This window comes from Manacus vitellinus, unplaced genomic scaffold, assembly GCF_001715985.3.
Source record: "Manacus vitellinus isolate BGI_N305 unplaced genomic scaffold, ASM171598v3 scaffold_21_pilon, whole genome shotgun sequence".
In the NCBI taxonomy this organism is placed as follows: Eukaryota; Metazoa; Chordata; class Aves; order Passeriformes; family Pipridae; genus Manacus; species Manacus vitellinus.
This window is the reverse complement of record NW_021939546.1, coordinates 4,907,133-4,923,301: the sequence shown is the minus strand read 5'-3', so window position 1 is coordinate 4,923,301 and position 16,169 is coordinate 4,907,133.

The following is a 16,169-nucleotide window of genomic DNA, read 5'->3' as shown; positions in this document are numbered from 1 at the left end:
TAGATCTGTGAATAGTGGCTACATGGAAATGATTCTGTCTCAGTTTCCTTTTCTGGCTGAAAAAGTGCTGTAACAGGACTGAAAATTCACTCAGGTTCCTCTACTTTTACCAACAGCCTTGAGAGATCCAAACTTTACATATAAATGACAGTATCGATGTAAGTTTTAAAGCCTTTTTTTTAGCTTGTTGGTCATTATTTAGGAAGCGAACATTTCTGGAAGTGGTCAGCCACTGCACAGACTCACCAAAGCCAAGAATTTCAGGGTTTTCTTTTCTTATCTGCTCCTGAAAACTCCGTGGCTCTGGATTTGCCATTCTGTGTTTGTATAGGATTAGGTGGAGGCTTTTTGCTGACCAGGCAGCTGCAGAAATCTATTGAGCTCTGCTTTGTGCTCTCAGAGCTCTGCATCTGATGCCCTGTGTGTCAGTCTCTAGACCCAACTTGCTAGAATTTCTAATTTTATGTCCAAAATCATCCTGGATGGTGGATAGTGAACAAAGTGGCTGTTTTGTCAGGTTTGTCTTCAGAAGAAAATGCATGATTTTAATCTTGCTGCTAGACAAAGAACAACACAGCCAGGATGCAGAATGTTTAAGCATGAAGGGAAAATTGCTTTCAGCACAGAAACTGTTCACCTCTGAGTTTTAATAAGAGTTTGAGTGAAACATCAAACAAGATGTTTTGTGGATTCTTTTTGTCTTGTAGAACTCATAAAGTTGTTCTCTCTAAAATTCAGGCATAAATCAGGGAAGTTCTAGCAAGGACATTATTTGTTCAGCTCTGTGAACCACAGGAGGTGGAATTCAGCCCAAAGCTGTTCCCACACCACAGAAGTGTCTGTGGCAGGTGAAGCCCAATTTAAGTTATATTTTGCCCATCTACAGACAGATGAAGGAGTTTCACTCTGCAGATGAAGTTCTTCAACTTAAGTATTTGCTCCCCAGTTGCAATTTATGTCATGCACAGAAAATACAAACTGAGAGAAAGAAGAACACACCTTTGGCTTGGTCTGTTCCAGTGCTGATGTTGATTCCAACCAGGTAAGTCTGTGGAGCACATTCATAGTGAGAAGCAGGTCGTTAAGTCCAGCTCTAATTAAACTGCACTGTTAAATGTATATGTACAACCTGTGTTTGTTCATCCACACTGGCATATTCTCTGCTATGTTTTCTAGTGGGACAAATAATTTTTGACCGAAATGTATCAGAAATATTATCAATAAGGATGGACTTGGTGATCCTTGTGGGTCCCTTCCAATTCAGAATATTCTGTGACTCTGTACATTGGAAAATGGCATAATATTAATTACTTTAGCTACAATACTGTATCAGTAGAGATATTTTTTTGTGGTTCTTCACATTCCATGCCAGCAGAAGGTGCTTGCAGAGTTCTGTTGCAGCTCTGCCAGAAATGCAGCAGGTTGCAGAACCTCTTGGAAGTCACAGCAATAAATCCCCCCTTTTCCCTTAAAAGCTTTTCTGGAGCTGCTCCTCGCTGCTCTTTGGTCACTTTTCCTCTAGGACATACAAACTTGATCTGAGGGGTCTGACAACTCTGCTTAAACTTGAAGGTCATGAGAAGAGCCAAGGCTCTTGCTGTTAAAGAGTAATTACAGGGAAAACTGATTTAGAGGTGTGCCAAATCCCATCTCCAAATGCTGACAGCTGACCTTGTCCCAGCAGGAATGCTGGGAAAGATATGATTGTTCATTTAAACCAAAACCTGATTATGGGTGTAATTAGCGTTATAAGAAGCTGCATGATAGCTCTTCATTTTTATTGCCTGTGTTGCTGCCATGGCCTTCCCTCCCCATCATTATTTTACTGTGTTGACTGAGGAGCAAGATCATAAAACAAGCAGTTAAACCCTGAATCCTCCTTCCCTATAACTGTTCAGATTTTATAACCATTAATTTTCCACTTATTTCATTTTTGCAGCATAGATGTATTAATTTCCTGTACGTTTTCTCTTATTCTTGGTGAAAAAAAGGTTCTTTTGAAATGAAAACAAGAATTGCCTTTGATTCGTGATCATTAATGTTAAATTGACTCGATGCTTTCAGTATTTGAGCACTGAAAGTGTATTGATTTTTCCCATATCCAAGTAACCTGCTGCCTGCCCATGGAGAAGCTGTTTATATGGGCTTTATACATTGCTTGGAAATGGATTGAGAGGATTTGATCATTTGAGATGATTTTTTATTTGTTTATGCCCTTGCCTGGATAAAAAGTGTGATTTGGAACGATGAGTCTGTTACAAATTGCCCATGAACATTTTATAAGGCCACGTAAGCCATGAAATATTATCTTTACCCTTGCCCTTGGCAAGGAGAGAGAAGATGGATAAGAATTCAGGAGAGGTTCACATGCAGCAAGAGTTGTGACTATAACTGGTCAAAAGGAGACCTCGGGCTTTCAAAGGCTTTATTCTGTAAAGTGACCCAGAAATGGGGATGAGGAGAGAAAGTGCATTTGTCAGAGGACAAATTATGAGAGTAAACTGGCAGCAAATATGGAAAAGGGAGAAAAAAATAGGATGCAAAAGTCCTGGATCAAGTTAAGAGAGTGCAGGTATTCCAAAAGGCTGTTTGCAAGTGCAAAGATTAATTTGCAGTGTTCATAGCTCTTGGCTACCCATTTAATTTGTTTTTAAAAGAGAATTCCAGCTATGGCTGGGATTTTCAAAGGAGCCTGCACTGGGCTGTCAGTGATGTTTGGAATATTAATTCCCACAGCAGTTAACTCGGTAACTGTTGCATTGTTTTGCTGTACAGCCCCCACCCCCCTTTGCCAGGCACCCAAACTGTGAGAAGGGAACATAAGTGCCATGGAATATTTCATATTCCCTATTTGCAGCCCTCTGGCGCGATGAGAGGTAATTATTTTCTCTGCTTTGTGCTTGAACTGAGTCACGGAAGGACCTTGGCCCAGAAGGGCTGGTGTTCCTGAAGCCAAGGCTGCAGTGGAATTTCGACACTCAAGTCCAAGAGTGAAGTCCTCCAAGCCCTGCCTCGTTAGTGAGGTGCCAAACACAACTGCTGTGGGTGCCAGAGCCTGCGCAGAACCGGTTCCACCTCGGGAGCAGAGCCCCATGGAACAGTGGATACCACTTTGGATACCACTTTGACTTGAGCAGAACAGAAGCAGGAATTTGATGGCAAAAGTGGAACGTCTTAGATCTGGAAGTTTCTGCCTTCAGCTCAGAGTGGCCTCATCTAAATGCTGTGGGAAAATTCACTGTTATCTCTGGGCTGGTTTCCTTGGTGGCAGCAGTGGATGGGATCGCTCTGGGAACTGGGAGCCATCAGGAACAATCCTGCTTGGCTCTGATTTATTGTCAATTTTTATAGCTGACACTGGCAATTGCACCAGGTTCCTGGAGCAAGTGCTCTCCGCTGTGATTGTCTCTGATGGAACAACAGGATTGATAGCAGGGAAGAGAAACTGCTGACAAAAAAGCCAGGGCAGGAACCTTATACCTCACCCCTCACCTGGCAGGAGTGCAACAGCTGCTCCACGGACAAAGGGAACCTTGGCCTCCAAAAATGTTGAGTCAGGAGTTTTCACCAGTAGTTTGCATGAAAAAAGGTATAGAATCACAGGAGATGCTGAGTTGGAAGGGACCCACAAGGATCATCCAGTCCAACCCTCAGCCCTGCACAGGACCATCCCCAAGAGTCACACCAGCTGCCCCAGTGTATCATCCAAACACTCCTTGAGCTCTGTCAGCCTTGGTGCTGTGACCACTGCCCTGGGGAGCCTGTTCAGTGCCCAACCACCCTCTGGGGGAAGAACCTTTTTCTAAGATGCAACCTAAACCTGCCCTGACACAACTTCAGGCCATTCCCTGGGGTCCTGTCCCTGGTCCCCACAGAGAACACAGAAAGGGGTTTGCCTTATAAAGCTGATGGTCTGTCTCTCCTCTAAACCCAGGCACTGTTGCACCACTTGAACAACTGGCTCAGACTGCCAAGTATTTCCAGTTTGGCCAACACTGATGGATTTTGCTAATTTTAAAACTCTTCCACTGCACTCAGAGGTAATGAAACCAGGCAGACACCCCAAGATGAGCTGGCAGCGAGAACAGGAAACTGGGAATGCAGTCAAATAGTTTTAATACACTTATTTTCACTTTTCCAGCATTCTGACACTTCGATTCCTTTGCTCCCAATATCAGTTCTCTTGGCATAATGTATGCAAATCACATGCAACTGGGTGAGATTAAGGGTTGAGTAATTAAACAGCATTATCTAATTGCTGCAAATAATAATAACCTCGTTAAGTGTGTTTATTTCCATTGCAGCAGAACCAAGGAAATCTCCAAAAACAAGGCAAAATGGGTTGCTGCTGTAACCTCAGCCAGGGAACCTGGAAAACAGGAAGGGGATGGATTTATTTTGCTCCCATGAACATGGAGAAGTCAGACACTTCAGTGAGTGTGTTTATGGCAAAAAGGCATATTGGATGACAGTCTCTATGGAAACCTTTTTATAACTGAACATTTGAAAATCTCATATTTTTTGGGAAGGTTTCACTTGCGTTCCCTCCTTTAGGCCAGTTTTCCATATTTAACAAGTTTTTCCGTATTTAATAAGTTACAGCATTTTTAAGGACAAAATATTGTGGGGGTGTTTGAAATTCCAACCTCTGCTGGCAGGGATAAGTCATGTACTGGTTTATCTTATCCAAACTAATTGCTGCTCACTCCCAGGACATCCCAGCTACTCAGTTTTCACAGCAAATTTTCTCCAAGTTTATAATTAGCCAGATCCAAGGACTTGTAAATGAGATAGTAATTGAGATGTATTTATTTACCCTAAGGAATGCTTTAACCCATTATTATAGTTTCCCTATATTTTAATGTGAAATGATTTTACAACTCCCTGTGAACTATCACTATCAGTTTCCATTTCCTAGAAAACTGGCCCTTTTAGGGAATTTGAGACAGAATGGTTTGAAACTACCCTTTGCAGCACATTATTGGGCTGGCCAATAAAAATACTTTGGGTAGGAATGTGGGGCTGTACTTGCTTTTGCCAGAAATCCAAGGAACATTTTAATTTTTTTGAAATAGCAAAATTGCCAAAGTGCACTTTGTGCCAATAAGTTATGACTAAATTTGAAGTTGAATGAAGAAAAATAAAGCCTATGAGGGAAGAATGGTGATTTAAAGCAGGGAGGGCATTGATTTAGGAGAAAGAACCCAGAGGTTCCCTTAGGCCATTCATTGAAGAGAACTGTACTTAAAATATTTGTTTGATCTCCTTTTCCTTTGTTCTCAGTTGTTATTCAAGAATTTGGCTTCGATTTGTGGTGGTTTGCTTTAATATTTACTCTCATTTTGCTGCCTTTAAATACAACCACAGAGATTTGCTAATGATGCCTTAGGCAACAAAGGTCATAAATTGTACTGCAAAGACCACGAGTCCCAAAATAGCCCATTACAGTATGGCCCAGTGTAATTTCCTTGGAATAGTTACTCACTTTGCAAGTTATAGCTCTTACCTCCTCCATCTCTTTATTATTTACTCACAGACCACTGAGTTACAGGATGGAACCTGAGAAGAAGTTCCCAACCAGGCTGTTCCTGAGATAATCCATCATTCCTGACACTTAGGAGCAGTGTTATGGCGAATTAAAAGCCGTCAGGTTCCACTTTAAAAGAAAATGTTTGGCTCTGGGCACAGTCACTTGAAGTGTTTTTGTGCCTGTATGGAGGAAAACCGCAGGAGTAAAGAAGCATCCCATGTTTGGGCATGTTACTGCAACTATGGAATGGTGCACTGAGATGTCAAATGTATTGAAATTTGTTGGGAAAATGGGCAAAGGAACTTGTTTTGGCACCTCTGGTGTATGCATTTGTGAGATGATTGAGCATCTGGAGGATCATCACCCAACTAATTACTGGTGTTGACAACTGAATCTACATCTGTTGGGTTCAAAATTTCAGTGTCTTTATGAAACAAAAGGAGCAGCTGGAGCAGGAAACAGTGGGCACAGTATAAAGAGAATGGGATTGTTTATGTTTTGTTGACATGAAGTGGTGCTGGTAATCCATGATTTTTATGGAATATACAGCAACCGATGGATTCCACACCCTCACTGCAGGAAACACCAATCCATGTGGTTTCAGATTATATAAAATTGTTTAATTTCTCTTTCATATAAGCAATCACTTACCTAAAGAGCCCACAGATACATTCCCTGTACCTCAAATACATGGGAACATCAGGCTGGGTCTTAGATCCAGCAGATGTTCTCAATTTTTGGCTTTTATTTTATCTGTACAGATCTGAACTTGTTTGTACTTTTGAAGACAGAATCATAGAATCCCAGACTGGTTTGAGTTGGGAGGGTCCTTAAAGCTCATCTCGTTCCACCCCCTGCCATGGGCAGGAACATCTTCCACTAGACCAACCTGGACAATGATGCCTGACTGCACCTTTAATTCCAAAAGAACATTTGTGACACAATTCTAACATACTCATTCCATAAAAAATTTTTTATATATATATATATACGGCTTTTATGACTTCAAGGCTGCAGAAGCAGGAGGAAATTAATCTTGAGCTTAGAAGAGCTGCAAGAGCAACTGCTGTGGTTAATTAACAAGGAATTTAGTGAATTGAATTAAATTAAATTAAATTACTACAAAGTGGCTTATCTGTGTAACAGCATCAGGTCAGTAGCACAACTAAAGTTACATTTGCTGTTCTGCTGGAGTGTTCTGCTATTTTTTCAATAGTGCTTTTTTGCTTTTGCTCTCTCCAGGTACAGCTCTTTTTTTTGGAGACCTGCATTTCATCCTGAGTCCCACCATCTCAGCATCTTCCTGAAGGTGTTTCCCACTCCTGCAGGTGTAGCAGCACATGGGTGTGTGTGAGAGGTTCCCTAACCTGTGTCAGTTCTCACAGCATGGGTTAGCAAGGACTCTTTAACCTTACCAATTTAATTGTGTATATAGTATTTAATTGTGTATAAAGTATTTTACTTTATGGTTTCCTAATTTTGATTGTTCTTATATTCAGGTAGCTACTTGAGGGTAGTGCAGGTCAAAACAGGGCTGATATTTGGGTTCAAGAGGGAATATTTCCTCAGGCCAGTTGGGTATTGGTGCCTGATATGGGGTGCCATGAGGTGGTGGTGGCTCACCTCCTTCTCCATCTTCATGAGTTACCTCCATGGACAGTGGGAATATCCTGAGTATTTCCTGGTCTCTTCACACAGCACTTTGTAGCTGCCTTTTAGTGCAGGCAATTCCTTTATTGACTTGTGGAATGTCAACCACCTGTAAACAGAACAGAACGTGAACATTAGGAGGAGAAACAAATTAATACTTTGACCTACCAAATACAATCTTTTTAAGTATGTATCTCTAAGCAAAAAAAAAATTACATTTCTTTGAGTATATTCTTATTTTCTATAGTTTCTCTGGAACTCTTTACAAATCATATTGCACGAGTTTTAGTTTTGCCATTAATATCAAACTATTCATTTCTGAACTATTTTTTTTTAGCAACACACTTTATCTTTGCTGGCTTTCATTTAGGACCTGCAGCCCATAAAAAAAGACCAAAAAAGGCAGTTTTTGAGAGGGTAATTGCTGTGGGTAGGATTAATGATCAGTGGTATACAGGTGAAGCAGTGTCCACCTTCAAACTGGAAAAATTAATGGTAAAATTAATTATTCTGCTTTAATTCCTTCATTAGCTTAACTAAATTTGATGATGTTTGAGTAGATTTGTTATTTGCACTGGAATAGCTTAGTCTGATTACTGTTTCTGAGGAGATAGTTACATGCTTCAGTATTTCTAGGAGAGGAGTATTCCTTTTTTGTGATCCCAGAATAATTTACATCACGTAATTGATGATAAGCTTCAGACAAGTTTTGAGGAAACAGTTTATAGCATCTCTACTTCAATTTCATCGCTTGACCTGAAAATCAGTTTGTAAAGTTACTAGCAGGTATGTCCTAGTTTTAAAATGCATATCTTCACCTGAAATTTTTAAAAACAGCAGGTATATACATATTTTTCAGTCAGATTTCTCAAAGAATGGTGACCTACAAAAATCTTGGTTTTCTAAAAATACAAAATTATCTTTATAACAGATCTCACACTAATAATTTGTGATTATAACTTTTTCTGGTTTTGGTTTAATTTTGAAGGTGAAGCTGATATTGTTCAGGACAGGCTGAATTTAGCAGTTTTCAAATTCTCCTGTGACAAACACATGAACTCTTTACAAATGTCCTGCACACCTCTGATTTCCAAAAATTCATTAAAAAGAATGCAAATATTGAAGGAGGAGGGACATAACCTGTTAAAAAATCACAGAAGAGGAATCCCTTGATTAGAAGCTTGTCAGCTGACAATTTTTTAAATAATACACCAAAAAGTACTTTGATTATTGTTTGCTCAGTAGTTTTAAATTAATTTTAGAACTAATGAAGGTCCAAGATACTTCGTGGTCTTAACTTGCTTTGTTTTGGGCTAAAGCAATTTCTAAAACCACTTAGTTGGTGGAGTTTTTTAATCTGCAACTGATAATTATGTCTTTGAAATGGCACTTTAAACCTAATCAAGAATTATCCTTTGGGGAATTAGATTTTCGTGATAAGAACTCAGTCACATGCACTCAATTTAACTCCGCATTTTTTTCCAATTTCCTTTATCAGACATTATTTTTCAGGTCTGGATTCTCTTTTGCCTGTTCTTTGTGCTCGGCCTCGTGTCTAAAAATGGATACAAGTATTTAAATTATTTTTTATTCCTTTATAGCAATGATGACAATGTTAAGAGCTAAATTTACTGTATTGTAAATGACAAACGAGTAACTGTGCTAAAGGAGAAATGGATTTTCCAACAGGACAACCTATTTTATTTTTTAAAGGGAGTGCTGACTAATGTACTGAAATGTTTCTACAGACGTAGATGGGAAAACTTATTTTATAGTGATTCCCAGAAATATTGCCCTTCTCTTGGGACGTTGGGCTCCTTTTCATCACAGGTCACAGCCCTGTGCCTGCCCAGCCACCAGGACGTCGGGCTGTGCCACACAAGGGGGACTTGGGCCACCAGGTGTTGGTTTACTCATTTTGATGGTTTTTAATTAGTTTGGTACGTTTCTGATGAAGAATAAAATTAGGACAAGATCATCTTGGGCCATTGTGCCTCCTGACCTCTGATGGAGCACTTGGGTTCATTTGGGATTAGAAGTTGGACTAGATCTCAGAGGTCTTCTCCGGCCTAACTGATTTTGTAGGATCTGCTCAATTTTGTTGTAAATCCATATTTCAGTCCTTCAGGTGGATCAGTACCTAAGGAAGGTGTCAGTGATGGGGATTTGGGAATGATTCCTGCTGGGTGAGGTGACCCAGATCGAGCCTCAGTGAAGGAGAGGGACAGTGCCCTGGTCTTGGCCTCCATCAGGATGGATCTTAGGGCAATTCCTTTCATAACAGAGCCCCAACATTCCTCCAGAGCACTCGAGTTGTTCCCTAAAATCCATCTGAAGATGTGTTACTGTGGGGGTGGAATGAAGAGAAGGTCCTGGTGGACAACCAGCTGCCCCTGAGCCAGCAGTGTGTCCTGGGGGCCAAGGAGGGCAACAGAATCCTGGAGTGCATTAGGAAGAGCATTGCCAGCAGGTCAGGGAGGTGATCCTGCCCTCTGCTCAGTGCTGTGAGGCACATCTGGAGTGCTGTGTCCAGTTCTGGGCTACTCAGGACAGTGGGGATGTGGAGCTCCTGGAGCAGATCCAGTGGAGGCTGTGGAGATGAAGGGACTGGAGCATGTCTGTGACGAGGAAAGGCTGAGGGAGCTGGGGCTGCTCAGCCTCGAGAGCAGCCACTGAGAGGGGACCTCATTAACGTGTATAAATATCTAAAGGGAAGTGTCAGAAGATGGACCAGGCTCTGCTCGGCGGTGCCCAGCAACAGGACAAAGGGCAGGAACTGATGCCCAGGAAGTTCCACCTGGACATGAGGAAGAACTTCTTTGCTGTGCAGTGACTGAGCACTGAACAAACAGTCCAGAGAGGGTGTGGAGTCTCCCTTAGTGGAGATATTCCAGAACCCTCTGGACACAGTCCTGTGCCATGTGCTCTGGGATGACCCTGCTGGAGCAGGGAGGTGGGACCAGACGAGTCACTGTGGTCACTTTCAACCTGACGCATCCTGTGCTTCTGTGAAATTCCCGTTTATCCGCATACACCCCCGGGAGCTCCGTTACAGACAGCGCCAAGCTCGCCCGGAGCCTCCCCCCGCTGCCCCGCTTCCCCTCCCTCCTCAGGGGGGCCCCGCCGGCCCCCGGCGGGGGTGCGGGCGGCCCCTGCCGGGGTGGGCGGCGGGCCCTCAGGGCTCCGGGGCGGGCAGGGCGAGGGCGGCTCCGGCCCCGCGCTTCCCCCCGCTCGCTGCAAGATGGCGGGGGAAGCCGAGCCGGCCGCGGGGTTGCCCGCGGACGGCCGCTCGCCGGGCTGTGCCCCCGAGGGAAGGTGGCGAGGCGGTGGAGAGCACCCGCGCGAGTTCAGCAACCGCCGCAAGATCCTGCTTGAAGGGAAACCTGGCCGCCGAGAGGCAGCAGCAGGTACGGCCGGGGCTCCCCGCAAGCCGGACCGCGGCGCGGCGCGGCGCGGGGAGGAGCCGCGGGGCTGTGCCGCTTTGGTCCCGCGGGTCTCGTGGTTTGCGGGTCGCGGCCAGCGCTTCCGCGGCCGCTGTGCCGGGGCTTTGTTACCGGCCCGTGTGCGGGGAGCGGCTTGGGTCGGGGATTGCCGCCGCCAAAAACCGGAGGGCGACGCCGGGCTGGCCGGGCGCGACCCGCCGGGTGAGAGCGGGATCGCGCCCCGGGGCTAAGGGAGCGGACCCGCGGGGCTCGGTGTTGTGGCGAGGCCGGGTTTGACGGAGCACTGCCGCCGGCAGGTAGGGGCACTGCAGCAACGGGGCCGCTCGCTGTTGCCAAAGCGATGCTCAAAAACATTCAAGTCTGGGGCTTTTTTTTTTTTCTTTCTTTCTTTTTTCTTTTTTTTTTTCTTCCATTGTGGGGTGAGCCATGTGTAGTCAGGGAAAGCGGCTTTCCGCAGTCTGATGGTGGTTTAGGAAAATTCCGCTCGAATTACTGCTGTCCGTAGGACAAGATCGCTGAACTCTTCAACCGAGTGCTGTGAGTCAGATGTTGAGGTGATTTAGCTGCACAGTCACTTTACTAGTTCCAAATACACAACTTGATGCACAAGTATATAAAAAAAAAAGTAAGTGCAGCTTTTGTTCTGTCTGCTCCTCGTGTCTCTCCCTGCTCTCTAAAGCACAGGTGGTTTTCCTACCTGCGGGTAAGAGCAGCACGTGCAGACTATCGGTTTCTCCATAACTCCGGGAGAAAGGGACTATTCATCTGGGAGAGAATCTTTCAGCAGTCGGTGTAATCCAACCCGCAGTACCCAGCTTGCACTTAATGATGTTTAGTTCTCTGGCTGTGCTGTAGTGTGGTGGCAGGCGTTGAGAGCTTTAGGTTATGACAGTTTTGTTAGGATGTTTTAGGCACCTCTATTTATAGCAACCTAATGACCTGATCAATAGCAAACTCACAATGTGGAGAACCCTGATAATCTTCATCGTCTCTGCAAGAAGCCATTGCGTGTCATGGTGTTGACAGAGAGGACTTACTGATGTGTCACCAGATGCTTGCTGTGGATATTCAGGGCAGGATCACTCTGTGACACTCCAGAAGTTCTCTTACTTGCTCCCGTTGCACACAGAAGGTACTTCATGGGTTGGTTAAAGGCACATCTCACCTGTATGAAAGTCGCTGAGTTTGGCATTGCTTGGTCAGACAAAAAAACCCCAACATTAAGATCAAATTTGCCAGCCACATGGTTTTCTGGAAGTTTCCCATTTTGTTTTGGTGACTTAAAAGCAGCACTTAGATGTCTTTTTCTACAAATGTAAGGTTCTAATGTTGCCTTGTAGAACAGTACCACCATGTAGAGATCCTGAAAAACAGTTTAAAAGATGTAATTTTAATTTTTACCATTGTTGAGCGACTGGTGTTGGCACGTAAAGGCAGAAGAGTTGTGCTGTAGCGAGAAAGTTTCTGTCCTGGAGCAGTTTTGGGAATGAGAGGTATGTTTGTGGTCAGGCACGTTAAGTCTACCTGTGTATTTGGCTGTCATGCATTTCCAAAAATTACCATGAAATTTAACACTTGTTGCAAATTAACACCCTTGGTAAACACTGTTTTGTCTTCTGTTTTCTTCTGGAAATGATTGGTGAGCCAAGTGAAATCAGTGAAACTATTTCTGACCTGGCCAGTTTATTCACCGTCAGGAGGGAGATGAACATGGTTGAAATGCAGCCAAGTCTCCCAGAATAGGTTTTCATAAATGTAGCTATTCATCTCTAATCCTTGGGGTGTTGGCTTTGCTGCCATTCGTTGTTGTTATGTGAAAAGTAAGGCCAAGATTTACCATAATACTTTTCAAGTGAGAAATTACTGTTCTGCTCATAGAGATTGGTGTAGATACTCAGTTTTGCAAGAAAAACCCCATGCTTTTTATCATATAAAATTATATAACAAATAAACTCCTCTGCCAGTTGTAGCTACATATTAACTTTATTTATTACTGTACTTGCAATCTTCAATTACCTTTGGAGTTCTGCCCGTGTTAAACTGAATTAAAAAAAATCTTAAGGCCACGGAAGAAATGTACCTTAGCAGTGAAGTTTCTGACCCAGAAACAGGGTTCCACAGGTTTGTAATCTTAGAAACCAAAGAGAGAGATCTCGAAGTGTCAGAAGTGTTCAGTGCTTTACGTGCAGGTGACTTGTTGAGGGACAGAGGTTGCCCATGTTTGAGTCTTGGCAAGTGGGATTTCTCCCTAAATGCATTTGGCAACATGTATGTTCCTAAGAAAATCCTGAGGAAGGACAGCCTGAAGAAAGCACTTTGCAGTCTGTCACACTACTAAGTCAGTCAATGTTCCCTTAGGAGCTGTTTTCCCTCAGGAGCTATGAGTGTCAGTATGGAACAAATCCAAAGGGAGAACAAATTAAGTCTAACTATGTCAAGAGCATTCTTCATTGGGCTTTATAGATCAACCTGCAAATATGAGTTGCAGGATTAGTGTTTGTTGAGGCATTTCTCTCACTACAACCCTGGAAAGGTTCTTTTGTGACAAATCTGTGGTAGACATTGTTACATCTTCATTGTTATTGAAGGCAAAGTCTCCATTTGCTGTTTAGTTGGCAAGTCAATCGATTTTGTACTGAGCTATTATAGTGACATCTTCAGAGTTTCTAGTTATTTCCCCAGACTCACCCTCATGAGATTCTCCAGCACAGTACCTGAACTGTGTGGTGTGATAATGATCTGAGAATGCTCATAGGCTGGTGCTGACCTCCCTAAATCTCGAGATGAAGCCCTGTTGGTGTCTGTAGCAGTGACTACTGTCTTAAAACCAGAGTTCAGTACTGAGTGTGGAGTAGGCTGTGTGGAGGGTCACAACAGGCTTTCCTGTTTCTCCATGGAGCTTCAAGAACGTTGCTTTGCATTCCAGCCTTCACACTCTGGAGCAATGATCCTCTCTCCTCCCACAGCCTTTCCACAACACGCTCCTCCAATTTGCAGTTCTTCTGGCGAGGGTGGGGAAGTGTCTTGTGCTCTCACCAGTCATTGTTTTATGGCTTCATTAGGGCAGGGCAGTGATATGTGATGTTTTACAGTTAGACAGACGTTGTCCTGTTGGTGTTAGTCTTTTTGAAAATATCAGATAGTGGGTCTGTTCTTGTTAACATTAATATCCTCTGATGTGGTGTTGTGGTAAGGCTGATGTTTGTATCAGGAATCTTTGCCAAGAGACTTAAAAGTAAGCATGGTTGTAGTAGTTCCTTTTATTCTGATCAGCGCTTGGCAATGAATCAGCAAACTCTTGGTTGGGAGTCTCTTGGATTCCCTTGTTGTGTGAGCATCTCCCTGAGCCATCATCTCTGATCAATCATCTAATCCATTCCAATAGCGAAGCAGTCACATATGATGTTGAAAGTGCAGAAATTGCAAACAGAAGGTCCTTGGAACAGTTCAACTATTGAAGTAAAATAAAACATAATATATATAAAATTAATCTAAGACTAATAATCAGCTTCTGTTTCTTTTGGTTTGTTTGTTTTTTTTTTTTTTTAATTACCCCAGTGGGTTAGAAGAATTGTTTTTGGTTTTCCCCAAGTAATTTTTTTTCAGTGTTGGTGGTTCCTTATTTGTGGCTGATGAACTTCATAGGGGCAGTGGCTCATCCCTGCGGTGCAATCAGCAGAGTGGTACCTTGGCGTACCAGTTCCTATCCCATGGACTTCCTGTTAGGAAAACTAGACCTTGGGGATATCTGTTTTGCTTGTCATTACTGAGATTTATATCAAAATCACCAGTGTTCTCTGCTAAGGGCTGTTTGCTTTTTGCTTCCCCTTTTTGCAACTGAGAAGCCAGCAAAAGATGCACTTGCTCCCAACCTTTTTTTCTGTGCTTGATTATCCCTAAATGCCACTGTGTTACATTTGTTCTTTAAGCTGAGGCTAGAAAATAAATCTTATGGGGGGGATGCTCTACTTTAATGTAGGACATGAAGCAAAATAGGGCTGGTTAATTATTTAATACCCTGTGGTTCTCCTTGGGCATGACAGAATCTATAGAATGAGGGAATACTGAGGTGTTGATAGGAAATTGGTGCAGTCCACCTGGGATAGGGATTTATTTTGTGTTTTGGAACCTGATGTACCCATCCAGTGTTTTCATGGGTGTCTGTTCCTGATCAAAAGACAAATCACCACTTAGAATGACGCTATTTCTGCTGGGGCTTTGGGTTTTTTTCTCGCTTTCTCCCTGGATTAACCATGATTTTTCCTTGTTCCGTTTTGATGGAAAGCCTTTAATGAAGTGTGATGATTTGAGGAAGTGCTGTCTCCCAACCTGTTGTAAGCCAGACCCTTGAGCAGAAGGAGCCTTTGTGTTTTCGTTACTCCTCCGTCACACTGACTGAACATGAAAGGCACACTTGGTGCAGAGTGAGCAGCTCTCCTGCCTTAGGATGTACATACTTTTTGATTTTCTTGCTTGCTTTGCTTTGCTTTGCTTTGAGCCCTTGCTGTCTCATGTTACCTCTTTCATTATCTTTTTCCTTTTTCATTTAGCTCAGTATACCCAGGATAATAGAATTAATTTCCAGTCCCATAGTGTTCCTCTTACCAACACTAATATGTCTCTGGAAGATCAGAGAAATAAGTTTTTCATTCCACGTCCATCATAAGTTTATTGAGAAACTGTTGATCTTCTGTCCTAATGTTTTCTTCTCTTACTTTACTGAAGATCTTTGAGGGTTATGATCTTACAAAAGTCAAATCAATTCTCAAACAAAAAGTTTTACCTTAAAGGCAGTTTATGGCCTGGAATTCCAAGCTTGAACTTATTTCAGGTTTCATATTTTGGGACTGTGAAAATAGAGGGGGAATGTGCTGAGGTGGAACTGGGTGCCTGGGCAGGTTGACATCTGCTGCACCTCTTAGACTTGATCCTACAGCCACTGCTCCTCTGAGAACTTCAACAGTGAAAAACATTTGACGATTTGTGAAGGAACAAAGTATACTGTATGGTTTGGTGAGCCCAATCTTTGAAAGGTTTCTTCTTAGGAGCAAGAGAGGGTTTATCCAGCAGTTGATGCCTTGGTGAAATTTTGAGACCTTCCTCTGCGGTCAAGAGATGGTTAAAACTGCTCTTTATATCCATCCTTCTGCCTCGTTATGAACCCTCTTGGTGCTGTGTGCTCCACTTCTTGTCTCCAACAGAGTCTCTGAGTTTTCCCCGCAGTAACAGATTATTATTTTAAACTGTGTTGATGTTCTCACGCTTGCTACCTATTTTTTATTTTATATTTTTATATCTGCAGTAAAATCCATGTGTCATGTCCTGGACTCAAGATTTTGTGGTCTAAAATTTGAATTAAATGAACACCCCATTATATCATTTGTAAATGTAAAGCTTTTTTTTTTTTTTCCTGAGAACTTCTCCTTTCCTGCCCTGCCTGCACAAATGAAAACAAAGTCTTTTTCAGTTCTGAGATGATTTAAAACTTCTTGGTTGGCCAAATAGCTACTTAAAACTTAATTGATTCCCATTTCAAGAATATGCGT